This window comes from Vulpes vulpes, chromosome 13, assembly GCF_048418805.1.
Source record: "Vulpes vulpes isolate BD-2025 chromosome 13, VulVul3, whole genome shotgun sequence".
Taxonomy (NCBI): domain Eukaryota; kingdom Metazoa; phylum Chordata; class Mammalia; order Carnivora; family Canidae; genus Vulpes; species Vulpes vulpes.
In genome coordinates, this window is record NC_132792.1 from 109,714,542 (window position 1) to 109,730,668 (window position 16,127).

Sequence of the window (16,127 nt, forward strand, 5' to 3'; positions counted from 1 at the left end):
GCAACAGAGAGTTTATGGCCAGGTGGGTTAATTAATCAGTGTTAACTCTCATTTGATGAATACTTTGAGGTTCTCTGATACAATAGACAATACAAATGCCATACACTGTTGTTATTATGTCTTGCTAGAATACCATTTCAACCTTACTTCCTTAGGCCCCTCCATTTAGCAAAATTTTCCTTTTCGAAATTGATTTTTGCTCTCTCCATGTGTAATTCCCTTATTTCCATCTTCCAGTTTTAACTTAAGCAATACCACAGTGGAAAAGGTAAATGTCAATTTTCAAAAACTTAAAAAAAATTTGTTTACACATTAAGCAATACACTACTTCATTTCTTTTGAGAGAGAAAAATCTTTTGCCTTCACCCTCATTAACTCCATGAGTGCCAATATTGTTCTGTGAGAAGAAAAGACTCATTCTCCATATTATGCCATTGAGTCCTGTCAGCCAGCTATTTTTCAGCACCTACTACACACCTTTTATGAAAGAAGTTTTGTTACTTTTGATGACTTTTATTAATGTTTTGCAAAAATTGATTAAACCCCTTTACCATACGTAGTGTGCCATATTTCTTGTTGGATCAAATTTCTGGTTGGAAAAAGAATAGACAAGTACCTGAGATTTGAATGAATAAAGGAGTTAACGCTGGCTCCGAAAGCACAATCAGTGACTTCCTTTCTTGGTTATGCACACTAGTAATATCCTAGTAGCACTGGGTGGCGGGAGAAAACAAAGGTCTGTGGCTGCCATTGCTCTTTGTCAAGACTTTACACAAAAGTACTGACTGTGCTATAATAGGGAATCAGCTTGCCAAAACATTACAAGAGGCTGAAGCTTCTAACTCACTGAAACTCTACTTAAGTTATTATATGCTTGGATGGCTGCAAGAACAACAGATAGCTATGTAATTAATGCAAACCATGTCAGCCTCCCTCACTTCCTTCTTGTCTCCATGCAGACCAGTAATGAGGAGCCTCCTGACACACAATCACAACGCACTGACAAACCATCTTGGTGTGTGAAAAAGATACAGAGAAGTCCAAAAACCATGACAATGCTGCAAGCATAGTTCCTCTTCACCAGAGATTTCACATCATAGCTGTCCCTGAGGCAGAGGCTCCTGGCTGAAGGAGTCATTATCTGCCAGACTATAGGCCAACATTCAGGTCTGAAGAGCTCTTATGTTATCATATGGAAAGTAAAAGTTGTTGTCTACAGGAATGATTTTCTTCTTTCCTTTTATGTTAGTATTCCTGAGAAAATATTGCAAACAAATGCTTCTCTGAAACAATTGCATATTTTACTGCTCATTTTCATCACTGTATGATGAACATCTGCCTCCCAAGAAATTAGGTTGTTTCTTTGGGGTGGCCTCACCCAATAGATTAAAAAAGATAATGATGTTAACTTTTATTATTAATTTTAAAAGGTAGAATCTCACCTGATATTCCATGACATGCAATACTCACCACTGTGCTTTACTGATCTGTCCATCAACATCACTATTGACTGACATAGTTACTACACTCTTTCCTTACAGAATTGTGCTAGTTGCTACAGGTAATATTTAAAAGCATAAAACACAATTTTTGACCTTGTGCTTTACGTTAAAACAATTAGTGAAATGGAATTTGTATGTAAAAAGATGCAGAATTATTGAATTCAATAAAATCTAATTCCAAATGGAAAATACAGACAAGATACATGATCAGTGAGTGAGAAGAGGATTACCATTGAGGAGGGTAAACCCAGGCAATTTCTCTAGGAATAGTAGACTCCAAAAAAAGGGAATTTTAGATAAGAGGTTATGTGAGAGAAGCAAGAAGACTCCACACTTAGCAAAATCATAGCCATTAAGAATGTCCTCATATGTAGTGACCACCCCCTTTGTGTGCATGCTCTCTCTCTCAAATAAATAAACTCCTTTTATAAATGTGTAGGAAATGGTTAACATTTTCCATTACTTATTGTTTATTGAATTATACTAACCTATGACCCTGGAAACTGTTTTTTTTTTTAAATTTTATTTACTTATTTGAGAGAGAGAGAGAGTGAGAGAAAGAACACAAGGTGAGGGGCAGAGGGAGAGGAAGAAAATCAGACTCCCCACTGAGCAGGGACCCCCCCCCCCCCACACCAATGTGGGGCTCCATCCCAGGACCCTGGGATCATGACCTGAGCTGAAGGCAGATGCTTAACTCACTAAGCCATCTAGGCGCCTCACCCTGAAAATGGTTAAATCTAATTGTTTTTTCTTCTTAAAGTCTTACTGATTAATTCATTGATCAGGATCCATTTCTAATGTGTGAAGTTATAAAATATGCACATTCCCTAATGACATGAGTGACTTCTCACTCTATTTCTCCCTATAGAATTAGACTATGTTTTCCTTGTCAAATGGCATTTGTGGTACATCTTTAAGGACCAGAAAATAAAGATAAGCTCAGGATTTAGCTGAGACTGGCACATTTCAAAGCCAAACAAGCTTGTTTCATGTACTCCACACTTTGGCTTTTCATCACTTACAACATGTCATCTTGCTAAGCACAAATATTCCATCCTCTAAAAAGCACTAAATATTGAAAACAAGATTTGATGAGATAGGGTAAGTAAAATAGAAGTGACATAATGAGCCAGCCCAAAGTCATGAAGAATTTTTATTTTTTTTGAGAAAAACACCACCTATTTTCCCAATCTCACCTCTTACCCCTAATACACAGCTATCTACCCCTATAACTTATTTCTGCAATAATGATGCATTTACTGTTTCTCAGGAAACGGAGCATATTGCCGGATATGCACTTGATAGCAGAGTATGCAATAACTTAGAGGTTGAAGTAAATATTTTAAATCGAAATTGCACTTTGACTTGGGAGTTTTTATTTCCAAGCTACTTTGGCAGCAGAGGGTTCACTCAGCAGGCCTGAACTGCTCAAACCCGGGACATTCCATAGAAAGGCTTGTCTGTAGGCCTGACCCTTGGCCAACTCCTGGGAGATAACCTCTGAACAAGTGGAATATTCTGACTGATAATGAGATTGCTTTTGCATACCCAAGGTGTTGGGTCATGCAGACCATTTTAACCACGTGAGTTTATTCTGACACTGTGATTTCTGGTAAATACTTGTTTTTCCTCTAGAAGGGAAGGGGACTGGAATGTAAGCAGCTGAGATCAGTTACCTGGGAGACATATGCCTATAACAATGGAAACCCAATAGAATCCCTGGACACCGAGGCTCCTTCCATAGTTTGGCTATTGTGGACATTGCTGCTAGAAACATCGGGGTGCAGGTGTCCCAGCGTTTCATTGCATCTGTATCTTTGGGGTAAATCCCCAGCAGTGCAATTGCTGGGTTGTAGGGCAGATCTATTTTTAACTCTTTGAGGAACCTCCACACAGTTTTCCAGAGTGGCTGCACCAGTTCACATTCGGTGTCCATCAAAAGATAAATGGATAAAGAAGATGTGGTTTATGTATACAATGGAATATTACTCTGCCATTAGAAATGACAAATACCCACCATTTGCTTTTCCATTGCTGATGGAACTGGAGGGTATTATGCTGAGTGAAGTAAGTCAATTAGAGAAGGACAAACATTATATGGTCTCATTCATTTGGAGAATATAAAAAATAGTGAAAGGGAATAAAGGGGAAAGGAGAAAAAAATGAATGAGAAATATCAGAAAGGGAGACAGAACATGAGAGACTCCTAACTCTGGGAAACGAAATAGGGGTGGTGGAAGGGGAGGTGGGCGGGGGGTGGGGGTGACTGGGTGACGAGCACTGTGGGGGGGCACTTGATGGGATGAGCACTGGGTATTATTCTATATGTTGGCAAATTGAACACCAATAAAAAATAAATTTATAAAAAATTAAAAAATAAATAAATAAATGAAAAGACAGGAAGAAGGATGAGGGAAGGAATACCTGAGGTAAAAAATGAGTTTGTATTTCAAAGATACTTCCTACCATACTTGGAATACCCCTTAGGAAATGCTGGTATACAGAACTGAGGATTAAAAGCCAATGAATAGAAGGATATGTGTAAAAAAAAAAAAAAAAAAAAAAGAATGCCTGGACACTAAAGCACGGGTTAGTTTCCTTAACTGGCATTACTTTACATTTCCATCTTTTTGCTATAACCAGCCACAGGCATACATATAATAGCTTCTTTGGGTTAGCTAAGTCCTTCTAGAGAGCTATTGTGCCTAGGGGTGGTCTTGGCAACTCTCAATACAGTACTCTTTTGCAATTCTCAATAAAGACTTCCCTAATTTGGGAAGTTTTGTTTCTTTGTTTGTTTGTTTGTTTTTCCTATTCTGAACTCTTTATCATCAATACCAAAAAATTATTTATTATTTATTTTTTTAAGATTTTGTTTATTTATTCATGAGAGACACACACACAGGGAGAGAGAGAGAGAGAGGCAGAGACACAGAGACACAGAGACACAGGCAGAGGGAGAAGCAGGGTCCATGCAGGGAGCCTGATGTGGGACTCGATCCCGGGACTCCAAGATCATGCCCTGAGCTGAAGGCAGATGCTTAATGGCTGAGCCACCCAAACATCTCAATACAAAAAAAGTTTAAAAGGTTGGCAGAATGCTCTTTGGATTGTTTATTATTGCTAATATATTATTAATTTATCAGTTAAATTAATTGCTTATTTTAGCACAAAGGCTATGATTGCCTTTTTCTCCTCAAAGCATTCTATGTTCTCATAATACTCAGCAATAACTAGGCATCAATCAATACTTTTACTTTAGTGACCAGCCAAGAAACTGATGGAACTAATAGTGAACTAGAAATATCTATTTGTAATCGATTTAATTATGTTTGACAACGTATCAGCAGTTGTCTGGAAATATTCTGGATTACTATTATCGGACAGCCGAAGCACTGAGGTAGCCTATTTTAGCCAACTTGTATCTGTGCCTTGTACATAATAAGCACCAAATGTTTATGAAATGAATGTGTGTAAAGGAAATCTTTTGCTGGATTCTGTAAGAACCATGGTTGAATTTCTTATAAAGACCTAGGAATGGCAGACTGAATGAAAATCCTGAGTTTGAATTAAATATTTTAGGTTGAAGGATTGTTTCATGAATCTCAAATAATCCTGGCGGTTACTTCAATCATTTGCTTCCCTTTCTGTGTGCTAATGTAATACATAATCTAATGGATAGTTTTTATGGTGTAACAAAATTTTTGTGTTATATTGGATGGAACTCTCAAGTAGTTTTGAGTATTAAGTAAAGGCTTTTTAACATAATATTTTTAAAAAGATTATGTTTTGCTGTACAAACTTACATAGACCCTAAAATTCAACTCTATATACCAGTAGGAAAAGGATATAAAGGAGGTAACACTAGCTATTATCAAGCTAATATAGCCAGTGAAGTGACAATGAAGTTGAAGAGAATAAACTTTTTCAAAATTTAAAAAAAAATTAGATTATTGGCTCATTGTCTTAAGTCATACTCAGAAAGCTGAGATAAATGCAGAGTGATCTCTTAGGGAATTTTCCCAGAAGAAATAGATAAGAGAGTAAGGATGCTAAGCAAAAAAAAAAAAAAAAAAAAAAGGAAAGGAAGCCAAGCAAGAGTATGGTTTTAGTCAAAGTCCCAAAGAACAGGATTCCTTCCAATCCAAAGGGGGATAGGGTTGTGTAAGACATACCTCAGAGTAGTTGCTTCTCCAGGTAAGGGAGCTACGTTTTTATGACATTGAGTTATTTACTAAGGTCTGCCTCGGAGATCTAACCTGCCAGGCATTCCTCACTGTTTGTGAGGCCCAGAAAAGCTCCTTCTTTTTTTTTTTTTTTTTTTTTTCTCAAGGACATTACTCTGAGAAGAGCCATAGGTCTAGACCTTTAGAAACAAAAATCAAACAAAAACTCTAAAAGGGATCCAAGGGGATCCAAGTGGAGGGGCACTGAGAATTTTCACTGCCAATTAATAAAAATATGCTGTGATACCATAAAATATAATTAGTGGATTTCTTGTGCTTCAAAAAATGATACTTGAAATATTATTGAGCAAGAATTTGAAAATTCTTTGCCATAAATATACCAGCCTTTAAACAAGTTGTCTCATTAGTTGTTAGGAGATACAGATCAGTGTGGGGGTATGGATTAAACCTAATGGGAAAGAGTAAATAGGACAATAAAAGAAGAACAGACAGAAACAAGATGAAAGACGTTTAAATCAACTGTGACTTGGAAGGTCTTTGCCAGGAATATGTTTGCTTATAGGACCAATACAGTATAGTTCCAGAGTTTAACTCTGGAAAACATGAATTCTTTGGTTGAAGAAGGAATTTTGAGCCTACACTACAGTTCATTATTATTGCCCAAATAAATAGAATTTAATTAGAAGCTTATATAAGTGCTAAATTTGAATAGTACAGAGAGTATATTAGGGAATATTTTGGTTTTGTTTTTAAACTGTTTGTTTTGTATGTTTTCTTGCTGGCAGTTTTATCTCTTATTGACCTCTGTGAGAACTTGAGAAGGAATTTTTCTGTGAAGATCTCAGGGCAGCCAAGCTTGTAGAAAATGAGAATTTCTATGTGTAGTAAATTGCAAGAATGAATTCAAAAATTCTATTCATGTACACGTGGCCCTTTGTAAATGACTCTGCCACTTCTCTTCTCCAGAGATAGTATGTATTCCTCTACCTATTAGGGCCGGGGTGGTTTTATAACTTCCTTAGACAAGTAACATTCAGCGAAAGTAATGCTGTATGAATCCCAAGCTCAGACCATATAGCCTCTCTCTCCTCTTCTTGAAACCTGGTCTTGCCATAGGAAGAAGCGTCTAACCTGTGAGGATGAAGTAGAGCTGAGTCTCCTTAGGCCTGCCAGCCCCTAACTGAACTGTCAGTAGACTGGCCACATAAATGACCCTAGGAGGGATGCCTGAGTGGCTCAGCAGTTGAGTGTCTGCCTTCAGCTCAGGGCGTTATCCTGGTATCCCGGGATCAAGGGATACCCACATTGGGCTCCCTGTATGGAGCCTGCTTCTCCCTCTGCCTATGTCTCTGCTTCTCCCTGTATGTGTCTCTCATGAATAAATAAATAATATCTTTTAAAAAATAAAAAATAAATGACCCTAGGAAATACCAACATAAGAAAATCCCAGCTAAACTCAGACCAAATTGCTAGCACACAGAATTGTGATCAAATGAAATGGCTGTTATTTAAATCATTTGGTTTTAGGGTAATGTTTAAGGCAATAAATAAAAATTGATACACATATGTGTCAGGACACACAGTGTGGGGCTTTGCATCTGGGTTTGCACTGAGTCTACTCCACACATTATGCTTTTACACCAGAAGCCCTTGAGAAGTTGTTTTAAAAGCATCTGAAAAGTATGCAGTCAAAATCAGAGTATGTCTTACTCTGTCTATTCACTCCCTTAATTACACAGACAGTCACACACACATATATATACCTTAAGCAATCAAACCCAAGAATTCTTCTGGAATATCTCTTGGGTAAGTGCTTGGTAAAAGCCTTTGTGAGAGGAAGTTGAGAGAACAAGCCTATCATTATATGTGTTTTTTCTATTGATATCTAACTATCCATCTATCTATCTTTCATCTACCTATCTCCAATTGAGGAAAAACTAACCCAGTTATTGGCTGATGACCTTATTTATCACAAAGGGATCATCCACCCATTTAGTATATATGTAATACATGTAATGCATCTTGATCAGACATAAGATCAGACATCTTGATCAGACAGTTAGCTATTGTCTGTGGAGCTGATGGGAAAAAATGGGGTACACAACACCTTCACTTTTCCAAAGTACCTATGACTGACTGCCTTACTCAGCAGCAGAATTCTGGAATCTGTAGAAAAGCTTGTTGCCATTAATCTCAAAGCCCTCCTCATCAGTCATGTTATGATGTTCTTGGTAGCAAATGCTCTAATTAAGATTATAAACAGACTTCACAAATACTTTCTGATTGCCTTCTCATTAAAAAAAAAAAAAGTTTTTCTTAAGTTGTCCTCTTGGCTGACATGGTTTATATTTGTTCCTCTGTTATGATTTCCACACAGCAAGGTGAGAACTTCCAAATAGAAGTGAAGACTTAGGGAGAAAAATAGCAGGTACAGACAAGTAATACCAGTCTGTCTGAACTTTGTGGCTTGCAAGATGCTGGAATGTGTGTCTATTTGACAAATAAATCCCAAATATCTCTTGAGCCCTATAGAGCTGTGTTAGAGAAAAATTTAAGGAAAAGGTATTGGACATCTTAGGTGAATAAAATACACCCCCTATATCGGAGCTACACTGTATGAAAAAAAATACCATGTCCTCATAAAGTCAATGATCTTAAGAAAAACATATTTGCTCTAGTGACCAGTTTCTTTGTGTATTTAATGTACTTACTATCAGGGTCTTTTTTCAATACAGAGAAACAGAGAAGTAACTGACTTAGATGAATTAATTTTTTTTATCTATATGTTCAGCTTTCTTTTCACTCCTGAACTCTTTTATTTTGTTCTACATCCATATAGGCGCTTGTTTGTACAGTTCTTCATACTGTTAATCTTCTCACTCCAATATTTTATTATCTTAAAGGAAAATTTATCTGGCCAATGTGGACATATAGTTAATCTCAGCAAACATACTATGTACACTGGAACAGAGTATATTTACTGCAGTGGTTTGGGTGTAGTGTTCCATAAATAACAATTAGGCCAAAGTGTTTCATATTGATCAGATCATTTTTATACTTCTTGTTTGTTTCTGAATTTTCTATTAATTGCTGAAATAAAGATGTTAAAATCATTTACTGTAATTGTTGAATTGTCTGTTTTTCTTTTAATTCTGTCCATTTTTGCTTTGTGTATTTTGAAGCACTCTTATTTATACACAATTATGATTGTTATGTCTTCCTGATAAATTGACCCTTTATCATTATGAAGTATCCCTTTTTATCTCTGATAATGTTCTTTATCTTGAAGTTTGTTTTGTCTTGTATTAATATAGCTGCTCTTACCTTCTCAGGCTCGTTGCCACATATCATATGCAATGCAATTATTGGTGAATTTTTGTCCATACTTTCATTATTAGTTTTCCTATTGTCCCCTATATTTTGTTGTTGTTGTTCATTTGCAGCCCCTTTCTTACCTTCTCTTGAAATAAGTAAATATTTTTCAGAATTGTATTTTATCTCTCTCTTTTTAGGTATAACTCCTTGCATTATTTTTAATGGTTGCTTTAGATATTACAGTATGCATCTTTAAGATTTTTGCATTCTGACTTGCTTGAATATTGTACCACCTCAAACAAAATATTGAAACATTTAATCTGTTTACTTCCCTTTTGCTATTTTGCTATAGTTGTCATTTGTGTTTTATCTATTTTCATCATAAATGCCACAGGAAAATGTTATATATAACATTATATGTGTATATATATATGCACATATATGTATACACAATATAATATATTATACAATAATAATACATATACATAACATTTATAGTCATTAGAATTTGAAATAAGGGGAAAAATTGTTTTAGAAATATATTCACTTACTTAACTATGCCTTCATTCTTCCTGGACATTTTTTTCCTCCTGTATTATTTCTCTTTCAGCCTAAACATCTTCTGATAGCATTTCTTGTAATGAAGATCTACTTAAAATGAATCTTCTAAGTTTGATCTGAAAGTGTCTTGTTTCTTAAATATTTTCACTAGATATAAAATTCTGGATTGGCACATTTTTTTATTATATATGTATATTTTATATCAATACTTTAAGTATTCTGTCTCATTCTATTCTGGTGCCATTCTTTCCAATGGAACATTCACAGTTATTTCAGTTGATGTTGAACTGTATGTAATGTGTTTTTTTTCTCTGGATGCTTTTAATATATATATTTTTAATTTCTCTCAGTTTGACTATGATATATTTAAGCATGATTTTCTTTATATACATTACTCTTGGGTTTATCTAACCTTTGAGCATCTGAAAATTTCTACTCTTGCACTAAATGGAGCTGTTTGTAATAAAACTCTATTATCTTTTTGACTATTTTTCCCCCTATTCTTTATCTCCTTCTTTCAAGAACACATGCGTTTTGAACTTTTAATATTTCTTTACAGTGCCTTGAGCTCTTTGAATTTTTTTTTCTATATTTTTCTCACTCTTTAAAATTGTGTAATTTCTACTAGTCTGTCTTCTAGTTTACTGCTCTTTGCTCTGTCATATCCATTTCATGAGTAAGCCCATTTAGTCAAATTTGATTTTTATTTTATTTCTAAAATTTTCACTATTCTAATATAATCATTTTATATAATATATTATTAATAAATATATTTATTTATTTCCTTCTTATACTTTAGGGGATACATTATATAATAATTTTTATTAAATCCTGGTTTGATAATTCCAACATCTCTGTCAACTAAGGTTGGCTTTTGTTGAAATGAGCCACATTTACTTATTTCTTTGTTTCTGTATGTTGCGTAATTCAGTATTGGATCTGGGACATTATAAATGTTATCTTATTGTGAGTGTGGATTCTGTTACATTCCTCCAGTGGATATGGATATTTTCACTTTTATTTCAGAAGATGATTATCTTTGTTGATCACAAACTGCACCCACTTTGCAGTGGGTGGCTGCTCAAATTGCCTTCGATTACTTTAGTGTCTGTGGAGAGCTGATTTTATTCTGCCCCTACATGTCTGGTTCAAGATTCAGCTAGAGATTTGGCTAGGGTTCATACATAGACTTGAGCTATCCTTCTCTAATTCCCTCCTCCTTGGATCTTCTCTTTATTTTCTGCTCTTGCTCCGGGTTTTGTCCTCTGGTTTGTGCCAATGCAAAGTTGTCAAGGGTTTTAAAAGGAATATCAGTTTTCCTGTGCCTTTCTACAAAAACAGTTTTTCCCTAATCCTGAAGCCATATTAACAAGAAATATCTGGTGCTGGTCCCTTCTTCTAAAGTTTAGCTCCTGTCCAAAAACTGTTAAATCTCAGGAATTGTGTGTGTGCATGTGTGTGTGTACGTGCACGTATATATGTGTGAATCCAGACTTCACAGTTGCTACTTCCATGACCTTTAGTATAGAAAGGATCCATTCCACTATACTGAGAAAACAACTTCACATATCAGTTTGGCAGAAAAAATGATCAAATCTTTATGGTGAGTTTCTCAAAAAAAAAAAAATCAAGTGAACTTTGGATAAGTTGTGTGAATGTATATAGTCATTTAGTTTCTAAGCAAATATTTTTTAAGCATACTTACTTGCAAGGCAGTGTAAAAGCAGAAAGAAAAAAATAATATCATCCCTTATCTCAGAAATACGGCATTTAAATCACATTCAACAAAAATACTTTAACTTAAAAAAGTATTTTAAATCCAATGCTATATCCAATGCTTTCATTGAGCATAGTAACATTTATACACATAATATAATAATGTCTTCATTGCCAGAAATAGTCCCTCTTTGCTAATCTTTAAAGTAATTCTAGAAGAAAAAACCTCAAGGCAGTAAAATCGAGTATATTTCAGAATCTGCAATGGTGTGCATCTTCCATTAGTCTTTTACTGCAACTAACATCAGCAGACAAAATTTAGTGAATAAATATATTCTTCCTTCCCTTTTTTCCCCTGACAGACCCTCTCTCTTCCTCCCTCTAATCTTTCCTGCAACAAATATTTAGAAGTTATTATGTGCATTGCACATTCTAAAACAGTAGAGATGAAAAGTAAATAGATCAGGTAAAGTACAAGCTAACAGAACTTATATTTTATCATAAATAAAAACAAAATAAAGGAAAACATCAGATATATTAATGAGTGTAATGCAGAAGATAAGCAGCATGATTGGGTAGAAAGGACTGAGATATTATTTCCTTATGTTGGGTGATGAAACAGAAACTGAATTATAAGATTCAGTTATTATAAGATTATAAGAACTGGTAGTGGTCAAAACTGAGAGGTCATTCAAAACAGATGGCATAGCCAATGCAGTGGCCCTAGGAAAGAACAAGCATGGGGTGATCTCAGAACTGACTGCTGGTCAGCATGGTTCTGACTGGAAAAGAGCCAATACAGAAGAGCAAGACATAAGATGATATGGAAAAGAAAGGCACCACTTCACCATATTGACCTGTGTGCTACAAAATATGAAGTTTATATTTAATTCTAATTGCAGTTAGATGCTATTGAAAAATTTTAAGTAGAGAAAAAACATTCTCTGATTTATAATTCCAACATGATCTTGGCTTTTGTTTGTGGCATAATATACAGAAGGGAGCAAAAGCTGAGGAACAAAGATCAAAATAGTCCAAGAATTGTAATGACTTGAGCAAGGATGATAATATAGAAAATAGATTAAAATGTGGAGATATTAGGCTTTGATTTGGAGAAAAAATTCAGTTGATCTTGGTAAAGGTAAATTGTCAATATAGGAGGTGAAAGAAAGGTTGGAATAAAGACTGATAATTAGATTTTGGCTTAAGCTACTTAAGACATTTCAAAACAAGAACAGTTGTATGGTTTACAACAGTTCTGTTTTAGCTGTGGTTGAGTTTAACATAGACACCTAAATGCAGATGCAAAGTAAATAAAGGAATAATTTTTGTAATCTAGTAATTTAGAGTTTTGTAATTTAGAGGAATAATCAGATCTACACGTAGAGATTTGGGTGTTAAAAGTATATGGAGGTATTTAAAGCCAGATGATTAGATGATATTTCCTAAAAAAAAAAAAAAATGAATGTATATATTAAATGGAAGGATGTCAAGACTAAGTTTTGGGTCATTCTGACATTTAGTGGTCCATCTCAAGAGGTATATCCAGGAAAGCAAATTCTAAAAATTAATCCTTAAGAAATAGGGAAAACCAGGAGGATGTATTGTCACTGATTGGAGAGAAGAAAAATTATTAAGAAGAAGAGAGTAATTATTTTATTATTTTTTAAGATTTATTTGCTTGATTTTGAGAAAGAAAGAGCATGTGAATGGGCGGGGGAGAGGCGGAGGGAGAGAGAATCTCAAACAGACTTCGTGCTGAGCACAGAGCTTTATGTGGGACTCAATCTCAGGACCTTGAGATCATAACTTGAGCTGAAATCAAGAGTCCAATGCCTAACTGACCATGTCACCTAGGTGCCCCAGAGAGTCGTTTAATATTTTAAAAGAGAGGTTAATTAAAGTAAGTAAAGACAACCACTGAGACAGGCAATAGGTTAGCTGTTAGAGACCGTCTTAGGAGCAGGTTCAATGTTATGAAGGGGCATCAGATTTTTACAGTAGGTTGAAGAAGGAATGTATTAAGTGAGAGGAGGATAAAAGGGAGACAGATTTTAGATAAATCAAGCATTTAGCAGAGAAATGTGGAAATGACTTAAAAGGATGTACGTGAGTTTTTCATTTTGTCTTTCTATTTCACTCTCTTTCCCTCTTGTCTCTCTTTCCTCTTTCCTCCATTACTGACAGGAACAGAAAATGCTGGAATATGTTTTCATGCTCATGGAATAATATAGTCATTACAGATAAAGAATTGGAATAAGTGGTAACAGTAGTGGTGCTAAAGTAGGAAGAATCATTAAGGAGCAAAATCTTTTTGACATCAAGAGGACATGGACTCCATTGCATAAAGTGGAGATATGGAGTCTTAAAGAAACATGGAATTCATCCAATAATGTATTTCTGCAATATTTGTTTTTCTTGTAGGCTACAGAATATGATTAAAATATGCTATTGTGGATGAGATGTGTTGCCCAGATTTTCCCCTTTAGAAATGAAATACTCACTCCCAAAGATGCTGGGAGAGTTAAGGATTGGCAAGTTTAAACTGAGACTCACTCCATAGATTGCCCTCATCTGAAGAGACCAATTTACTCAAGATCTTGCCTCTTTTCTATTGTTACCATATGTCTAATGACTGGTCAAAGTCTACCTCATTTGCCTGAAAATCGGAACAACTCTATAGAGCAATCCTATCTCTCAGAGTTCTCCACAGATTCAGCTAAAGCCTTTTCTAATAACTAACAGGCTAACTTTTGTGAAATGTTGTTCCTTCACTTACCCAGTTCCTGAGAATGCTCTCCAATAAACATTTAAATGCAAATCTCCATCTGAGTTTGTTCCCTTGAAAGCCAACCTATGATAGTTTATACCAGGAGTGATCTAAAAGGAAGGCCCTTTGAATATGAGATTTTGGAGCTGTAGGTTTTCTAACAATGAGAACTCAACCACTTGTAGTTATAGGAGTGCTGGTGGCTTCTGACATGGTAGTGCAGCAATTGTTAAAACTTTCATAGTTGTCGAACTGAGATTGTATATCAATAGAAATGAATGAACTAGCAATGTTTGGAAATTATGGGGGAATGATAATTAAAAGAGCTATGGAATTTAATGGCTGATGCTGAGGAATATTTATGTCTTGGAGAAAGATGAGGAAAGGCTAAGGGTGATTCATCACCAAAGGCTAAGCATAAATCCCAGACAGCATCCTTGTCATAACAGCTGAAAAGACAGAATTAGGCCTAAGACTTAATTATAAGCATAGCAGAATTGAATTTTCAACCTAGTAGTAGTGTGCTCATGAGGAAACAATGGGGATGTCTGAGTTGCAGCACACAAACTTGAATCCCCAGATTACTCTGAAGATTTTGGACTTTAGAAGTGATCCACTCCTCTGTGTTAAAGGCTAACATTCCTCCCGTGCCTGACAATGATGCAGAGGCATCTGCCATGAAATACAACAAGCTTTTATAACCTATTTAGAGAATGTTGGGACTTTTAGGAGAGGAAAAGTATCTTACCTCAAAGGAGTTGAAAGACCTAACCTCCATTTATGGGCAGGAGTCAGGAAAGTATGTATGGGACAGATCCCGAGGGTGATGATTCTGGGGGCTGGAGCATAAAGTTGGATAATTGAGACCTTATTGATATAAGAGCTCCCTTCTATAATTTAAGATTTAAATCTTAAAAAGGATCCTGGGACACAATGCTAACATATTGCTAGGATTGCCTTTGGAAACTTGGAACAAGAAATGCCCAAATGACAGACAAAGCTAGTGTTGCAGGTGGGTGAAGAAGGAACCAATAGACATAGAGATTGGATATTCTACATAAAACTAGAAAGACCATAAGATATTCATATTCTGCAGGAGGACCCAGAGGGAAATTCTGATAAAGAGTACACTGGTGAAAGTGACCCAGCACCACTGAGAAGCTCAGTGGTGGCTGTCCTTTGTAGATCATAGATGATGGTAGGAGATGCTGTTATACAGGAAGCTTGCTGAAAAATGGGGTTGGCAGGATCCCCATATAGTAAATGTCAAGCTTCAGTGTTCAACAGTGAGAAGACAAGTGAGTGCAATTATTATACTAAGCAACAAAGCCATAGTGACAGCCAGAAAATCTATACCTGTGGAGAACTAGGGAGATGTTTCGTAAAGCAAGACATCCCTGTGGACAAGATATGCTGCCAACAAAAATATTGCTTAATGCATACAAAAAGAGAAAATCAAGTATGCATAATCAGAAAGGTAAGGGCTGCTGCCTCAATAAAAAAATTGTGATTCCCTTACCTAAATTCCAGACTTCATCCACTTTTTTTCTTCTGTAATCCATTAACTGAAAGAGAAACTGGATCTCTGGGGAAAACAACCCTACAACACCGTGGGAAATATATATGGTAATGATGCCTTCAGTCTTTCTCCAAAGAGATCAGACCAGATGAACAAGAAGTGGTGAGTACATGGAAAGCCTTTTGGGAGACAACTGTCCACCGTCTCTAGCATTTCTGTTGGTTTACAAGCACTGATCGAATTTGTTCTGGACTATCTTTTCAAGAATTTTTGTATACCAATGGAACTTGGAAAATATCGTGTCTCTCTCCACAGCAAAGCGTAGGTTTGTTTACTGTCCATGATAATATGGACAATCCCCTTCTGGGACAGAGGTCAGGCAAGCTTACTACTCATTCTCAAAGATTTTAGTTCGCTAACCTTAGGTACCTCAGCTGTGATGAAAACCCTACTGTGTGCATAGAGTTTATCATATCACCCCAAGAGGTTTTAGTGGCAAGGAAAACTGAGGCAAACATGATATTCATGCTGTGTGGTGAGTAACATGATTCTTC